The 19,294-nt window shown below is 39.0% G+C and overlaps 1 protein-coding gene and 1 long non-coding RNA gene across 2 annotated transcripts in view; both read right to left on the bottom strand.

Moving 5' to 3' along the window:
* Nucleotides 1–12,160, bottom strand: part of ccdc102a (coiled-coil domain containing 102A) — an 84,393-nt gene extending 72,233 nt beyond the window's left edge. The window contains exon 1 of the mRNA XM_044352218.1: nucleotides 11,968–12,160. The gene's annotated coding sequence lies outside the window, so the exon portion shown is untranslated. The remainder of the gene's footprint in view (nucleotides 1–11,967) is intronic.
* Nucleotides 12,161–15,838: 3,678 nt separating this feature from the next.
* Nucleotides 15,839–19,067, bottom strand: LOC122988029. Its single transcript, XR_006404683.1, has 4 exons — nucleotides 18,661–19,067; nucleotides 17,932–18,014; nucleotides 17,507–17,538; nucleotides 15,839–16,397 (listed from the first exon to the last, which is right to left on the bottom strand). It is a non-coding gene; the product is annotated as an uncharacterized LOC122988029 (long non-coding RNA).
* Between the last annotated feature and the right edge of the window lie 227 nt (nucleotides 19,068–19,294).

Raw genomic sequence — 19,294 nt, 5'->3', positions numbered from 1 at the left:
GAATTCAGAGGTCAACACTCACTTTGGCGATGGCAGCCAATTCAAAAAGTCACACACACACACACAAAAGCAAACAATCAAAAATGCATCCCAAAATGCACTTGTAAAGAAAAAACACAAACATTGGGCAAATACACATCAATACAGTCATTTACATGAACAATAAAAACACATCGATAATACATAAAATACTGTATGTACACACTAATATGCAACATCTACACACACACACCTTCACACAGGTTACATATTTGAAAAGCCCATAGTTACAGTGACAGCAGCAGACCAAAGGCATTCCTCTGCCTGTTTGCTAATTCAAACTCTGCTGCCAGCCATAATTACCAAGTCCTAAACAAACACAGCTAAACATAGACACACAAATTCTCCCACTCACATGGAAACACACTCACACAGCAGCGCTTTTTACTGCTTCTGTTTGGAGTTTGATACCATATTACTGACCGGCAAACCTCTGTTTCATGGTATGCATTTACACTGGGTGACTAACATTAGCTACACTGCAGAGAGTGTGTAAGAGCGAATCAGTATTTTGCCTCACAGCTAGAAGGTTCTGGGTTAAAATCCCATCCCCGCTCCTATCTGTGTGGGCTCTGAAGGCTGAGAACTAGGGCTTCCCCGCCTAATAGTCAACAAAACATTGGTCAATGAGAAGAGTGTTAGTCCACCAAGTTTTCATTGGTCAGTTAGTCGCAGGGAAAAAAACCCTCCTCAAACTCCATTCGGGAGCTGCGCCTTGTCGTTAAAAAGACTAGGTAAAACCTAGTACGGCTGGCGCGTGTATTAAACACTAGACGACTTTTAATTTGAAACAACAGACACAGGAAGGGACACGTGGCGACGCCCGGCCAAGGTGAGTGATGGTTCCTGTGGTTCAGCCAAACAGTTAGCTAAGCCGAACTAGTTAGTTAGTTATTAGACAAGGTCGGGCAGGAAATCAATCAAGTATGGGATCATTTGAGCGTGTAACGTTAAAGGATGACCCTGTGAAGGTGAAAGGCAAACTCTACATGCAAAAATTCGCCTATCATTTGTCGACCTCAAACATGACTAGCCTCCTTGCTGGTTGTTCCGACACATTCAGAATCATTATTGCTTTTGCTGTTAGCATTGTCGTTAAGAGGTTGCTGGCTTCGTGCATGTGGTTGTAAAATGCATATATTGAAAGGCTCATTATTATGGTTTTGTATTTCTCTGTAATGTAGCGCAGTGTAAATCGCTAATTATAACATTCTTTATCAGCCGTGGAACTCAAACCATTTTCTTATGCCCCAAAATATATATGTAATGTATGTTTAAATAATTAAAATAGGTGCAGACCTACTGAGAACACAGCTGAATGTGTTAGTGTAACGATACAAAACTATAAAGCTAAATGACATCATGCAGAGAGAAAAACAGTACTGTATCTTTTTCCAGGGAACCATCTCTGCCCTACCCTGTCATTGTTCTGCTACATAGTGTTGTTGTTACCTCCACCGCTCATGTTTTCAGCCTCATCTGTCTGTTTGGTGCTTAATCAGACATGTCAAAACCTTCCTCCAGATTTCATTGGAAACAGATTTGAATTACTTGATGGTGAAAGTTCATTCTTGACTTTAGACTATTGATGTTGAAGGGGTTAAAGGAGTTTTTGCTTACCTAAACCAAGGGTCCAAGGATAGAAGGTGCAGACTAGCAAAATAATGGAGTAGGTCGTGTGTTAGGTGACTTCTAGAGAAAATTTGAATTAACTCCTTTTTTTGGCACCCCAAACCTATTATTAGATACAGGAAAATTACCTAAAGTACTATTAGAACTTTCCAACTGGTTGCTGTTTTCATTTTTTCATGTAAATGGCAAGTAACCTAAGTAAATACAAGTACACGGGAAGGCCACTGCTAGCAAGACAGGTGCTGTCACACCTGACGACATGTCCAATATGATAGACATGAGAGCTGAGCTACTGTCCTCACTCAAAATGGAAATAGCTGGTCTTTTCCAAACAGAGCTGAAGAGTGCGCTAGCTGTGAAATTTGGTGTGATTAAATCAGAATTACAAGCAGTTAAAATGGAAAGCGCAAGTAACCTCACAGTACTATGTTCTAACTTGGAAACAATTAAAACACTGACCACTTGCTCACTTTTTTCATAATTCAAAATTATTTGTTTGCTAGATTAGTGATTCCTCTCCTGTGAGTGGCTTACTAGTCACTGTGTTTTATTGTTGATTGGGGATGGGAAACCATGACACCAAACTTTTTTGTGATGTTTTTCTCCTTTTCTGTTTCGTCTGTTTATGTATTAGTGAAGGGGTTCTTCTCTGTATACTTATTGATCAAGTCCATCATATTATTATAGCTCTAAATATATGCCCTCTATAACAGAATACGGGTGAACCACACTTGAGTGTGAATGTGAATAAATCAGGTGGTTGTCAGCTCACTTTTGAGTTGGAACGTTAAATCCTTTAACCATCCAGTGAAGCTTAAAAATTACTTTCACATTTGACTTAATGCAGGGACTGCTTTCCTCCAAGAAACCCCATTAAACACCTTTGATCATTTTAGACTAAGAGGAGGATGGGTGGGTCAGTTTTATCATTCAAACTTCCACTCCAAGTCTAGAGGAGCTGCAATTCGTATTAATAAGAAAGTCCCATTCGTCATGTCAGGGGATGAGGCAGATTCTGCTGGTCACTACATAATAGTGGTAGGCAGATTAAATAACACTCCTGACATTCTGGCAAATGTATATGCACCAAATTGGGATGACAGTACATTTTTTACTAGCTTTTTTTTCATGTCTACCCAATATAGATACACATCACCTTATACTAAGAGGAGATATGAACTGTGTGCTGTCACCGTCCCTGGATCGTAGTTCACACAAAACTATGGCCCCATCTAGAACAGCACTGGCAATTCAACTGTTTCTTAATACATATGGGATGGCTGATACATGGCGCTTCTGAAACCCTAAATGTACAAGTTACTCTTTCTACTCACCGGTCCATAAAACATATTCAAGCTCATGTATATATTATTTTTTTTAATCGACAGCAAATTACTTCCATTAATTAGAGAATGTGAATATTAGGCAATAGTAATATTGGATCATGCTCCATTATTGATGACCCTATGCATACCAACTTCACACTCTAGCTACTATCCATAGCATCTCAATACATTACTCCTCTCTGATGAAGGATTTGTCAAATTAATCTAAACTGAGATAACTGAGTCCTCTTCAGTATTTTGGGAATCAATGAAAGCATATCTAAGGTGACAAATTATATCGTATAGTGCCCAAATAAAAAAGCCCAAAATGAACGCCTTAAAAGAAATCAACCAAAGGTATCCTACAACTTGATGGAATCGTCATTCCTTTTTGATATACTTTACAATACCACTTCACCTGGCATTCCTCAGGTACTTTTAACACTCAATGCTGAGAAAGCATTTGATCGGGTGGTATTATCTCCTCTATACCCTAAAAAGGTTTGGATTTGGTGCAAAGTTTACATCATGAATTCACGTTCTCTACTCCTTCCTTCTAGCAGCAGGTTGTACGAATAATAATATATCCTCCTTCTTTTCACTATGTCATGGGACCAAACAAGAATGCCTTTTATCTCCCCTCCTATATGCTTTGTTAATCGTACCACTAGCAATTACGCTACATGATGACATTTCAATTAAAAAGGTATACAGAGAGAAAGAATTCTGAACATAAAGTATCCCTCTACGCGGATGATATGCTCTTGTGCTTATCTGAACCATGAAGCAGCCTGCCACAAACACGTACCTTACTAGATAAATTTGGAAAAACATAAGGTTATAAAATGAACACACAAAAAAGTGAATTTATATGTATTAACCCTGCAGCTAAACAGATCATGTTTAGTTCACTGCCTTTTAAGATAAGTAAAAATAAATTTAAATATTTGGGAGTCTGGATCAGGCATAATTTTAACACCTTTCTCCCCATTTATAGATTCTCTGAAACAAGATTTAGAACATTGGGAATTTTTATTATTATCATCATTAGGAGGTAGAATTAACACCATTAAAATGAATGTGCTACCTAGATTTTTAGATCTGTTCCAGTGTATACCTATCTTTTTGACAAAACCCTTCTTTCTGCTCATGGATAAATTGATATCCTCATTCATCAGGAATAACAAAAATCCACTAATATGTAAGAGCATTTTAAAGCAACACCATGAGCATGGAGGATTATCCTTACCCAACTTTAAATATTATTATCGGGCAGCTAAAATACGTGCTATATTATATTGGCTTAACTCATCACATGATAACAGCCTGAAATAGCTACAGTTAGAGAACTTGTCATGTGGACCTGCCTCTTTACATGCTTTACTTTGCTCCAAGTTCCCATCGCCTGAACCTATATCCAGACACTCTATGAACCCAGTGGTTAAGCACTCCTTGAAGGTTTGGACACAGATCAGACGCGCTTTCACTTCATAATTTAATAATTTAAACCCTCTATTATAGATGGATGCTTCAATACCTGGACCAAGAATGGATTAGTCACATTAATAGACTTATATGTTGATGATAATTTTCCATTATTATTGCTGAGATTAAAATTTAAAATCTTTACCTCTCACTTCTTCAAATACTTGCAACTTTGCAGCTTTGTATACTTGGCTCACTTTCCATCATTACCATCCAGGTCTCTCCTTGAATCTGTTTTGGAGCTCAGTTCCCACCCTAAAGAGATCATTGGCAAAATCTACTTTACTCAACTCTTATAATTTAGAACCCCTGACACATTTAAAAAGCCAATGGCAATAAGAATTAGATACAGAACTTTCTGAGGACATATGGCAATCTACATAAGATAAAATACACTCATCTTCAATTTGTTTAAAACAAAGTAATGCAATTCAACATTGTACATTGATTGCATTGATCTAAAGTAAGATTGGCCAAATTTACACCGAATATCGATCCTAACTGTGATTGCTGTGGAACACCAGCCACTTTATGACATATGTTTTGGTTCTGCCTAAAATTAACAGATTTTTGGCAATCTATATTCAAATTATTTTCTGACATGCTAAAAATATATTTAGAGCCTCTTGCCATAATAGCAATATTTGGCATGGTACCACGGGATCTCCATCTCAAGGGAGGATTTTACTATTTTTCTCATTCTTTACTTATATGTCAAATTCTAAAACACAGCTGTACATGTTTGAAATCCAATTCAAATATGAGAGTGGACAACGCAAACAACGCATGGAAAAACCTTAGCAACAACGGCAACAGAAAAGACAGCCGTTTATGGGCATGCACAATGAGCCAACGGTACAAGGTAAAAGGAAGCATTCAGAGCAGGCTGATGCCCTGGCTTTTGACTTGCAGGGAGCATTTCTACAGTTATGCTGTAGCTAATGGGGATCTTGATAAACAAACAAAAATATACATTAACCTCAAGTTTTAGCACTTTGAACATGTTTAACCGATATCTGACATCATAAAGTATATAAATATCAGAAAACCACAAAAAGCATAATGTCCCCTTTAGACACATCTAATGATCTTCGTCAGCGGATGGAGTTTGCTCAGTCACGGAGCAAACCCCATCCCATGATGAGATGCAGCTGAAAGCTCAGCAAAAAGCTAGTAAGTGGACCATGAGGGAAGATATTGTAATTACTGATTCACTGGACACATGGGTGGGAGACATCACATCCATATTACTACACAATAGACTCCTACTGGTTGGTCCAGGCACCTGCACCGGGTGGTAGGTACCGGGACCAAGGTGATCTGGAGGTTCGGAGTCTGGCTCATGTAATGGGCACAATATTATGCACCATTGTTCAATGTATTTCTTCAGTCTTTTTTGGCTAGTGTGATGCTGTCAGTGTGAATAAGTGGATAGACAGGACAGACTGCAAGATCAAAGGTGACATCACACAGTCGTCAGTAAATCAGTTATAGACCCCATGCTGACAAAGACTTGACTTCCAAGACCTCTGAGAGGCCCGACGGTCACTGAGCTGGAGAGAAAAACAGAGAGGAGAGGAAGTGAGGAGAAACTGACTGAGAAATTAGAAACAGAGAGGGCAGAGCAAGTGAACTGAGAAAGTTTAAAAAAAAAAAAAAAAAAGAAAGAAGAGAAAGAGAGCTTGGGGAGAAAGGAGATGCTGAGAGAAAAGTAAACAGTGGGAGGGGATTGGAATGTGTTTAAGCAGCCGGAGTGATTGAAGGTACACTGTCAGTCTGGCACACATACCAACTGCTTCTGACTGCACCAGAACAAATATGACAGCATTCTTACCACATGGTCCACAAAAGTCAAACTCTGGTCTAAAGGTAAGGGAAAGACACACACACACACACACACACACACACTATTATACACTAATATAGAGATGTGTTGGAGCAAACAAAGACAGAGAAAGTAGCGGAGAGACTCTGGTTTGGCCGGAGTTTCAGTGGGTGGAGCAACAAACGAGAGGATGTTGATATTCCACACAGGAAGACAGACAAACAAAAGACAGGCCACTTACTGTGAATAACACATCAAATCATATTTCACATGGGGACATGGGGACACAGCAGTCTTTACCCCCCTGAACTGTATACTTTACTTTGTGGAAGAGCCTCTGGTTCTCTGATGTGGGTTAACAGCTCCATGAGGCAAGATGAGCCACAGCTAGAGCTGTTTTGAAACCATTGCTCATATAATGTTTTACATTCAGCACCAATACCATAGCAATCATTTCAGATAACAATATTCTACTGAGGATAAAGAAAATATTGTGGAAAAGTGGCAAAACTTGAATCTGATCAATGATTTTGGAATATTTTGTCTCTCATTCCTCTTTCGTATTAGAAAAGTAGAAAACATTCACATGCTGTTAGTAGGTTTCTTCTGCTTTTGCGTGATTAAAAGGACAAACATCACTAGCAGAAGTTCTAGCAGCTGTAGCTAGTTTACGTTAATGCCATACGTTACTTGCCAAAAGGCAAACACTCAGCCTTCACTCATCTCAATGGGGCAACACAGAAACTCATCTGGCAAGTTGAACCTGGACCAACTTCGGCAAATGAGACGTTGCTTTACAAGAAAAAAAAAATCTTATCATATCAGCATAACGCTTCTGAATCTGGACGTCCTGTATGAAGCAAGTAACCGGTGAAAAATAAAGTGTGCAAAGACAGTTATACAGCTGTTATTGTAATGAATCGGTGCAGAGTTTCATGCAGCGGTTTATAGTGCCTTGCCTACTGCCAGAAGAAATTATTATATCTTTATATCTCCATATAAATACAACACTAGGCTTATTAAGCTCCAGGGGAAACAAGCAGTGGTGCTACATCAAACAGAATGGATTTAATGAGTAAGGTGACTATTTAAACAGCCATCTAGTCACAACACTGATAGCAAGATGAGATGCATCAGGATCCGTCAGATGCAGCTTAGCAGGTGGCTGATTTAAGGATTATAACATGGTAATTATACTTTTTTTGGTGGACAAACCACATCAGACACACATTGTTCCAAGCGACAAAGAGTATTTTGTCTTAATAGATGTCTGGAAGGGATCTTTCACTTTTGTTTTCATTTTAGAAGCTGGATCCAAATGCATTTGGACACCAACCCTAACAATAGGTCTTACCTGTGTACAGGTGCTTCTTCTGGAACATGTGATATTTGTGACACAAGAAGAAAAAAAACATCCTTGACAATGAACCATAGTTTCTCAAACCACAGTCACAATATTTTCTATTGTATATATTGAATTTATTGGGGCATTAGCTCCCAAAAAATATGAATTAGTGGAGCATAAGTTGCATACAAACAGTTAAACCTGAAGACCTCATAAACACTATACATAAAAACACACACACACACACACATACACACACAGATCAGACATGGAGTCTGAACAAGAAGCACATGGGTTATTTCTTTTGTCTTTAAAAAAAAAAAACACTTTGTTTCCATGACAACCACACACAGAAGTCACCCTTGTGTGTATGCCATCCACATGTCAGCGTGTGTGTGTGCGTGTGTGTGTGTGTGTGTACAGTGTTTATTAGAGAGACGGATGGATGTCGTTTCAACATTCTGGGCCAATAAAGCAGACTGAATTGAATTAAACGGAGGAGCGGAGTGTGTGAGAGAGGTGACGATGAAGGCAGAGATGAGGAGGAGGAGAGCAAGAGAGCACACTGACGGTGCGGTCACGCCAGCGAAGCCGGCGGCGAAACAGATGCTTCTGTCTGCTGTGTGCCACCCTCCCCGTGATCCTCGACACCTTCCTTTCAAACGCAGACCTGCCAACACTCCTGTTTTTCCTGGATTTCTCCCGTATTTCAAGGCAATCTCGCAGCTTTTTTTTTAAAACAACAAAACGGGAATACTCCCAGGAAACTCCCGTGATTTGCACGGCCCTCAAAATAGGGCTGTGTGATATGGACAAAATCAAATATCATGATATTTTTGACTACTGGTGCTTTCACAAAATATTTACACGATGGGATTTTTGATAAATAATCATCAGTAATGTGGATATGATGACTAATATATATCTAATATGACAATATCAATTTCATATCGATTTATTGCCCAGCCCTGCTCTCTATGCAGGCAGGCAGGCCAGCTAAATTAGCACCCCTGCTGATAAAACCTGCCGTATTTAAAAACCTACATGTTGGCAGGTATACAAATGTGCTGATTGAAACAACCTGATCCGGAAGTCTGCATCCGTTTGGTTGTTTTGGATGCTGAGCTTATTTTTCATTCCTTCGATGTGGTTTGGAGATGATTCACTGACTCTTTTTAAAGTGGTCAGAAGCAGATTTTACCACAACAGAAGGAGTTCGGACCATCAAAACTTCTGTGCGTAAACAATCCCAGGAAGTAGGTTACCTCCAAATATGTACCTGCGCTCTACAGCAGAGATTTCACTGTCTGCCAGCACTTTAGATGACAACAGAAAAAAAGAAAAAAGAAAAAAGGAGAACAGTCCTAATCTGTGCTGGTTCACCAGGCTAGAGGCCACGCACACATTTTCACCATATAAATCAGAAACAAATGCCTTTCTCCTGCTGCTGGAATGCACTACACAAACATCAAGAATCCTTTCACATGGGATTCTTTAGGAGCAACTCTTCTGAAGTGGGCAGTTAATTGTTGTATTTATTTGGTGGCCTGAAAAGATAAAGAGTGTGGTCTCTTATTTTATTTTTTTTTTAAGTCAGCCTTTCCTGATGATTAAACTTACTAAAACATTTGGGAAAAAAAGTGAAAAATAGCAACAAAAACATTCAGTTAACAAACAGATAATACAAAGGAAAGCAGCGAATCGAACAGACACAGTTGAGAGTTCCAGAACCTCCATGTAAAGCTGCTGAGCATCGATTGAAACGTTTGATCATTCCATGCCTGACTTTCAGTACTGATAGAAAAATGTAGGTTGTGTGTTTACTGGTAGCCTTATTAACAATCACAAACTTAAATGTATCTGACACACTGAAATAACAGCTGTGTGTGTTAGGCATGGAATTGAATAAGAGTAGCTGTACAAAAAAATGAAATAACAGCCCTTTTACACGTTGTTTTTCACGAGCAGCTTGCTCCAAATACTGCACCAGAACATAACCAGTAAGTTCATACGCTTTATAATATTTATATCATCAGCCATCAATCAGCTATATCATTTCTGCAAAGAAGAGTCACCACTTTGTTGGTCTCGTTAAACACAATCCAATTGCAGGTTTAAGGCGTTTTCATACCTGTAGTTCGTTTGCTCTGGTCTGAATCAATGGATGACTTCACACACAAAAATGCATCATTAAAAGCCAGGTGAGAAGATTCTCTCTGCTTATTGGTCAGATGTGTCTAGGAGCAAGAACTTCAACACAAGGAGAAGGTCCTGAAGAAGCTCCTCTGGCAAAATACAACATTCTTCGTCGCACTAAGGTAGCTGCTAGTAACTGATTCGCTCATCAGCATCCCAGCATGCAAAGCACACCTGGCGACAGGAGCTGTTTAGCTCAAACTCACAGAGTATGCCTAGTAGTCCTGTCGGATCGAGGTCGGATCACATTCCTACCGCAAACCAACCTCTCCAGTTTGTTTAAAGGGTGTTGGTATGGTTGTTTTGGTCTGCACACGAGTACCATTACTGTGTTCAGATCTGCTCAAACAAATCGCACCAACAGGAGAAACAAACTAGAGACCAATTCAACTGGACTTTATCTGAAAAAGCCCTTACACTGGTGGATGTTTCCTCCCCACACAAATGGTCAAGTACAATTGACAACAGTGAATTTTTATTTTAGCCATTACAGAGTTTAAGTGAACTAACTACAGCTGATCTAATCTGCCACTGGTGACCATTCTAACCAGTGAGAGCAACACTCAGCACAGATGACATATGAGAAGCTGCTCTTCTTTTTTTTGCTAATGAAAACCAGTAAGGAGAGATTAGAGGTTGTTACTGTTTACAATCCCGGTGTTTCACCAACCAGGATCCAGATCCAAAATCAAACCGGCTATCGGAACCCAAGCGAAAATTGAACTTTTCGATATTTCACTTAGAGGAATTTAAATATTTGACTAAAAAAATTGGCAAAAGTTGGATTGAACTAATCAAAAAATAAGTAAATATTATGAATCACACCAGACATTCAATGCCAACTTTCAGTACTACACAGTTTGCAATACTCTACTACACACACATTTCAGTCAGTAAAAAAAAATAATTAAAAAGCACTTTAGTTTGATACCAAGACACATCTCCTTGTTCATTTAGTACAACATAAGAAAAACGTACACACATAAATGTGTATGAAAACATAGTATAAAACACAGACAAACATGTCCTACAAAGCAAGCAAGGAGATATGTCATTTCCAGCTGCTACCTTTGTTCTGATAAGGAAATAAAGCCTGAACTTTGAAACCTGGTTAAAAATCTTTAAAACATAAAAGAGGGAATATTTTTGAAGATTTTGAAAAAAACCTTCAAAGCAGCCGTGAATGTTACATGACCTTCTGTGTTTTTCAAAGATCTCCTGGGATTAATGTTTCCAAAAGAAGCAGCAAAGCTTATCTCTGTGACTTGAATGTACATGAGAGGCATAAACTGGGGCAAACCCAGCCCTACCTCCATGACACACTTCACATCAAGCTGATCCCAGACCACCTCATCTCAGCATATTCACAATCATTCCAGCTGGGTCAAGTCCTTCTTGATTTAGGCTGTATAGACCTGGAAATGTCTGCGACTCAGTTTGCTAGTAGCAGCAAACCTCAGGTAACATCTCAAATAGCACTGTTTCAACCTCTGGCTCTTTCATTGTATCGCTCCTGCAGCTGGAGCTAGATGCATCATTTATGGATGACATTACAGTTGTTAGGTAGGAGAGTTCATGCAAAATGATGCAACTGGTAGGCTACACTGAAACTGGGTAAACCTCCAGAAAAGATAAGCAATAATGTATCCATCATATTTCTGGAGGAGCCGATGGTGCCTTAAAGGTACACCGGGGGTTTCACCAATCTGGGAAACCCTGATACAGTCTACTTTCTGGAGCCCATTAGTCGTTTTCCTGGAATTCAAGGAAGTTATAAACCTACAAAGCCGAGTTAAACATTTCAAAATGTCAATAAGCAAAGAAACGAGTCCCACTGTGTAAACTTCATACTGCCTTCAACAGCCAAAAGTGCTTTTTTCCTAAAAGCAACAACGTATCTGATATAGAAGGAGAAATCACGGTGAAGCAACAAAGTACTCTCCCTTCACAATGCACACAGGGCTAGGTCTATTTGTTGGGAATAAATATCTAAAAGGCAAATGTACAGGGAGAGAAAAGGCGAAGAACAATTAGATTTTTGTGTCATTTGACACCAGTGAAACCAGTGGGCTCAGTCAAACTATCCGCCAGTATAACAACAAACGCAGAGGTGAACGTACCGAAAAGGAAACACAGGTGAAGACTGCCGGTCTTCCCTCCTGGAATATGTGTTTTAATCCCGGTGAAGCAGCCGAGCTTTCCCCTTTCTTCCCTGCCAGACCTCTGTGTGGACCTCCTTTTCTTACTGCTGTTTTTTCTCCTCTGGTCTGGATGGAAAACGTCGTCCCCACTGAGGAGGGAAAACGGGCGGGTGTCGAGCGTTTGGGCGACCCGCTCGACCAATCGGCTATCGATGTGAGAGCAATCTACTGCAGTTAGCCAATCGAGCTTCGCTTCTAACACACAGGCGGGTGCTCATTGGTTGGCAGAGCAAAGACCTCCCAGTTGAAATTACTACAGCACCGTGAGGAGAGCTGGGCTGTGATCCGTCTCATGTCCCTGAACACAGCGGAGACAGCAAAGTACACTTCATATTCAGACGTATGTTTGTTGTTGTTTTGTGCTTAATTACATTTTACAAATTACAGTTACATTTATCTAGCGATAAATAATTTGAGTACCACTTTCTAAAGCACTCGTTAATTAACGGGCTTATAAATTGTAAAAAATAAGACTTATACCTATATAATGATCACCTCCGGACATGTTCTAAAGGATATGTTCACAATTTTTCAAGTGTGACTCAAATCAACAGTCAGGTGTCCATATGACCATATGAACAGTGAAAGAGGTTTTCCATGCTGTAATCATTCCTCCTGTTCATACTGGATATTAAAAGATCCCCTTCAAATGTTCTTTCAATGTAAGTGATGGAGGCCAAAATCCATAGCGTGTCAACACATCATTTTGTGCAAAAATGCATATAAAGTTGATGTGAAGCTTATATGAGTCTTCAGCAGTCTGAGTTAGTCATATCAAGTGGATATCTGACACATTTACAATCTTTTTAGCATCAAATTCCCTCTTTGTGTTTCCTGGGACAGTGTTTCCTTGTTGAGCTGCAGTGGAAGTATAGATAAAGATAAGGTAGATGAAGATAAGGAGTAAAGATAAGGAAAAAAAGGAAATATTTAAAATAGTAAAAGCAATAGTAATAGATAAGAGTATAAACAACAAAAGTACAAAACATATGAGTGTATGTATGTATGTATGTTAAGTGCGGTGTGCATGTGTCCTTCCTATAATATATGAATAAATATTTATGTGTATATTATATGTGTATGTACAAATATATGTGCTTATGTATGTGTGTGACATCAGGCAGGCTGCAGGCCCATTAGTGTCTATTGTTCATAAGTCTGGTTGCTTGGTGGAGAAAGTGGTCCCAGACCCTGCTGGTCTGGGCCTCCAGGCTGCGATGCTGCTTGCCAGATGACAGCAGCTGAACCAGTCTGTGGTTGGGATGGCCGGGGTCTTAAATGATCCTATGGGCCTCCCTGACACAACGCCTGTTGTAAATATCCTGGATGGGGGGAAGCTGATGTCCTGTGCTGACTGCACAACCCACTGCAGTGCTTTGAGGTGGAGTGCGGTACACTTACCATACCAGGTGATGATACATCCAGCGAGGATGCTTTCAGTGGTTTCTCTGTAAAAAGCCTGTAGAATCTTGGACCCCATGCTGAACTTCTTCAGCCACCTGAGGTAAAGAGGTGTTGCTGTGCCTTTCACCACACAGCCGACATGCTCATCCCAGGCAAGGTCCTCACTTTGATGTCGAGGAACTTGAAGCTGCTGACCCTCTCTACAGCAGACCCATTGATGTCGATGGGGTCCAGCTGCCCTCTCTTCTTCCTATAGTCCGCAGTCAGCTCTTTGGTCTTGTTGACATTGAGAAAGAGGTTGTTCTCCTGGCACCACTGTATCAGGTTGCTGACCTCTCCCCTGTAGGCCATTTTGTTGTCGTTGGTGATCAGGCCAATCACTGTTGTGTCATCAGCGAACTTAATCACCAGGTTGGAGCTGTGTGTAGCCACACAGTCATGGGTTTGAAGGTATTAGAAGAGAGGACTGAGGACACATCTCTGGGGAGCCCTTGTATAGCAACAAAAAGAGGGACTTTGGCACTAAAAAGACTGTAACGTTGAAAGATATCTACTTGACTTGACTCATTTGGACGCTGAAGCTTCATATTAGCTTCAGATAAACTTTTTAATACATTTTTGCACAGAGGGAGGACTGTGGATTTTGATCTTATAATGGTCAATATGAACAGGAGGAATGATTACAACAAGAAAAACCTTTTGCAATTTTCATTTGGGCACCTGACTGTTGCAGTTTTGCAAACCCTTCCTGTAAGACATGACAGAGAAAAAGCAGACGAATGTGAAAACAAACTCTGCACTTACATCATTCTGCACAGTGAAGAGAACAACATCCAATGGAACAATAACCAAAACACATTTTTGACTGAAGGGGGACTTCAATGATTAATAAAACTAATACTTTATAGATCCATTAATAATAATAAAAATAACTTTTTGAGTTGTCTGCTTAAAAATCTCTGTGGTTGGTGTTCATCCTCCTCCAGCATGACTGTTGCTTTGTCTGTTTAGCTCTTAAGTTAATCAGAAACATCCTCCAGTGGACTGTTTGACCTCTGATCTTCTGGAAAAGACATGCAGACCATTTGGAGCAAATACATTTCTCAGCAACATGTATAACTGCAGACATAAATTACTTTAATAATGACTTATCAACATTATAAGAATGTGTTCTGCTGGAGGAGGATATACATCAGCCATAGAGACTTCAAGTTCTCATGAATGGCTTACAACTGATCTATAAAACATTAGTACATGATTTATTGAGCATTAATAAAGTCCTAGTTACAACCTATAAATCCTTCCTATAAATCCTATAAAACCTAAAGTGGCACCAGTATTTGAATTGAAATCAATCTAAAAATTGAGCAAAAATGCACAATCAAACACAACACTGGCGCCCTCTAATGGCAAGCCAAGGACCCTGGTCTAGATTAAAAACAGTAATGAATTTGTCCATAGATATGCATATACTCACATTCAGTTCTGTGCTGTTCTCCCAAAAAATAGGTTAATGGCATCACCTGATTAAGCCAGAAGGGGTCCCCAGCACAAGAGGGATGCCAAATTACAATGTGGTCATTTCAGTTATGTTGACACAGAAATCAAATAATTAGTTAAAGCTAAATTTGACAAAAGGACACTCAAGACAGGTGCTCCAGATCAGTTAGTAAGGCAGGACACACTCAAAGGCCCATATCATGTCAGTTGATATAGTGCTGCAGTAGTTCAATTAAATCATTACAAACCAATTGACAAATAGTAAGCGTGGAGTCTTCTCGGTCCCTGGAGACATGCGGCCCCAGGTCAGGTCCCTGCTTTGTTGGGATTTTAATCCAGCCTTCGTTGCATGCTTCAAAAAAATTCCCAGTACACCACATACAGTGCACTGTTCCAATGGATTTTGGGTTCTTTGAAACACCATGATAGTGTTAAAGTGTGTGTTGAGCCACTGAAAACCACTGGTATGTTTGAATCAACATGTACAGGAGTCCAGGATCATTGCGTTTTACTTTATTTCTTAATTCCTCTTAATACAGCAGTGCCTGTTGCTTTGGGCTAATAATGGTGATGGTATTGGTTTGTTCCATTAAGTTGTACCAGAGAAGTTTGGGTGGAGGTTCAGTCATTGTTACTGAAACCAGATAACTCTGAGCTCACTCACTGCTGGATAGGAGGTAGTTTGGATTTTATTCTTGAAAAGTAAAACATCATTTTACCCAACCATGCTTTTTGATGTTGTATGAGAAAAAAGTTAGAAAATGACAATTTTACCAAAATCCTGACCACCACTTGGCCGTTGCCTTGATGTTTTCTTTCCATCAAAATCATTAACTGTGTGTTGTCACCAACATCAGGAGCTCAAGAAGTTTATATATAGAGTGTCCTGTTTATTGACATTTATATCATATTTTTGTCAGTACTTCCCAGTTATATATAACAATAATTCCTAGTAATATAATTAATCAATTAACGTGAGTCTTTGCTAAAATCGACACTTGACCATGAGTGGATGAGCTTCCTAGCTACTGTAGCTAGCTGTAGTGACAGTGTTTGCTGCAGGTCTGATACTGCTGACAGAAACTCCAACTGTAACAAAAAAGGCTGAAATACAATGGCTGCAGCACAATCCACTGTCCCACCAGACTCACTTGTAGTTCATAGATGTATAATGTCTCCTGACAGCCTGCAAACACATACAAAAAATACCAACTAATATGTCTACAGCAGAAAACATGAATAGTTCCTCTTTGTAAGCCTTTGTGAGTGAAATGTAAGACTTTTTATTGCCTTCAAAAGCATTTTTAGGGAAGAAACATTGAACATAAACTGGAACAAGTTATGGAACTTCTTAACTGGCTTGCCTGGGAATTCAAACCAGGAACTTCTGACATCAGTTTCCAGTGGTGGAGACACAAAGGGACAACTGACCTGTGTACATCAATCTAAGGCAGAGAATTGAAGAGTTTAAATAAACTGAAAGAGGAACATGATCTTGAAAATAAAGATTTGTTTAGATATTAGCAAGTCAGGGATTATTATGTAAAGGAAATAAAGAACTAGCTGTTCGATGAAGGCCCCACAGTGATTGATGTACTGGTCAGAGCATATAAAGCATCGCAACTATCAGTGTTTACAGACCCACAAAGACAATGGTTCTCTATACGTTGAAGTAAAATGGAACTCAGAACTCAATGTAGTGATATCAGAGTAGGTAACACAACACACATCCACAAACTCCAGGAAATGGAGGGAATTCATTTGGAAGAATTTGATTTGCTTTTCTACCATGCCTCACATTAAATATAAACAGCTCAGGACCAAACAGCAGTGTTGGAGATTGTGTGGGCACATGAATGCTTAGCTTTCCAATTTCTGGGAGAACATCTCTGTAACCCTTAGAAACATTTTAGGTCACAAAATTCCTAAGGGTAGTGAGATATTATGTCTTGGATTCATAACAGAAGAAGCTGTGTTTAGAAGTGATCTGTATTTCTGTAAAATTCTACTGGTTGCCTGCAAACAAAATTATATTTTTACTATTTTCTACATTGTAAAGCAATACTGAAGACATCAAAACTATGAAATAACAGATATGGAATCATGTAGTAAACAAAAAAGTATTAAACCAAAATATCTTATTTTAGATTCCTCAAAGTTGTCACCTTTTGCTTTGATGACAGCTTTGCACACTCTTAGCATTCCCTGGATGGTTTTCCAACAGTCTTGAAGGAGTTCACAACAGCTGATGGTCTCATGGAAAGAAATTCCACCAATTAACTTTGGACGAGGCACATCTGTTAATTGAAAACCATTCCAGGTGATGACTTCATGAAGCTGGTTAAGATATTGCCAATAGTGTGCAAAGCTGTCATCAAGGTAAACACTGGCTACATTGACGAATCTAAAATATGAAACATATTTTGGTTTGTTTAACATTTTTTTGTTTATCACATGATTCCAATTGTGTCATTTCATAGTTTTGATGGGTTAAGGTTGGGCTATTTTCTACAATGTAGAAAACTGGTACTGTATATGTGATGGAAAAACTGACATTCTTCCTGAGGAATACATGGGAGACCCTTCCTGGAAAATGAGAGAAATGGATTACCTTCACTACAAATGAGACATTGCCGTATCTGGACTCAGATAAACCTAAGGACAATATGTACAAACCTAGCTGACCAAGAAATTCATTCATTCATTTTTTCTTACAATATCTGCTTGTAGCAACTAAAAAATGTTAAAAAAAAAAAAAAAAAAAAAAAAATTGGTTCTGTTTAGGCAAAGCACTTGGTGACAGTAAAGGGAAAGATTGTGGCCTTGGTTTAATATTAAAAATGTTTTGTCTTGTTTGTGTTTTGTTCTACCTTCCAGGCTTGAAGTTCAATTTATTTCAGTACAGTAAATTAACTTATTTCTATCCAGACTAGTGGTATTGTTGCATGATATTGCAGTACTATTTAATGTACACATTACCTGATCTGTTTCTGTACATAAGCATGGTCTGTATATGCTCCTTACACAGACTCACCACCAGCCAGCACCGCTGTCCTTTGCCTCTGCAATGAATTAAATTCCCCCCACAGATAGCTAAAGTGAATCTTATCTGATTTCTTTTGGCTCTGACTCAAATGGGATGTGTCAGCTTTTTGTAGGCTGTGTTGCATATCAGCATCGAAAAGCCTAATGAGAAAATGGAGCCAGTGGCTCCGTGCCCCATTCCAGAATTGGAAAAGCCTCAGGTCTACTGGTGGACTGAGTAAATCCTTTGGAAAAAAATCTAAATTTAATAGCAACTACTCAACTGTTTTGTGCCAAACCTAGTATAGCAGGCCCTCACTATATTCATGTACATGTTTGGCATTCAAAACGTATTCTTTACTGTTACTCAAAGACACAAAAAAAGTCTTTGAGGGATGTGTTGCATTAGCCTTTATCATTTGGTTGAAGGTTTTGGACCATCTGTCATTTGTTACACTCAGCAAGTCCTAATACAGTGATCTACCTTTTAAACTCTCTGAAACTGTCATTCCCCTACATTGGATCAATAAAGTCAATGTTACCTAATTGATTGTTGGACCCTTGTGATTATTTGGTTTTGCCACCTAAAATCTTTTCTAAATTTTTTGCGTGCAAAACGTTAATTTTTATTTGGTGCATACCAATTATAGAGGCAAATGTAACAAGCAGGCAATTTGTTGTCACCTTAGTATGCCACTTTGCCCTACACTTTACTCAGTTTTTGGAGGCAGCCTTGATATAGTCAACAAAAAAGGTTGTCGTTTTCATACTAAGAACAAGACGACTTAATTGGACAAAGATACTCTAAGCAAGTAGCCTTTGTACTTGTTGGGACTGGGTGTGTGGCTGCTGTTTTCCTCCCTCCCTGACGTCCCGTAGAAAGAGGAGCTCAAACTGTTTTTCGCTTTTGGTTTTGACTTTGGCTGCATCAAGCTACTCACAATACTACCGGAAATACAAAGGTGCTACCTTCAAATCAAAATCATAAAATGGCTTCACCTGGAAACACGTAGAAAGTGGAAAAAGAAGTTACTCCACGTGGTGTGTATAGTGCTATACGTTTGTGCGATGATGAATAATGTACTAATATACTTAATTTCAAGTTAATTAAGTGGGATATTTACATAATATATCACAGAAGCAAGCAAGATTGAAGGTATATTGACAATGATGGTGGCTGTTATTATATTTTAAAAATGATGACGCTGACTGTTTACTATAATAATAATAATAATAATCATAATCATAATCATAATCATAATCATAATATTACTATTATTACTATTATTATCATTACTATTTTAAAAATCGCATAAAA

This window comes from Thunnus albacares, chromosome 1 (assembly GCF_914725855.1).
Source record: "Thunnus albacares chromosome 1, fThuAlb1.1, whole genome shotgun sequence".
Lineage (NCBI taxonomy): Eukaryota > Metazoa > Chordata > Actinopteri > Scombriformes > Scombridae > Thunnus > Thunnus albacares.
Note: the sequence above shows the minus strand (reverse complement) of the source record. Positions and strands in the feature narration are given on the sequence as shown.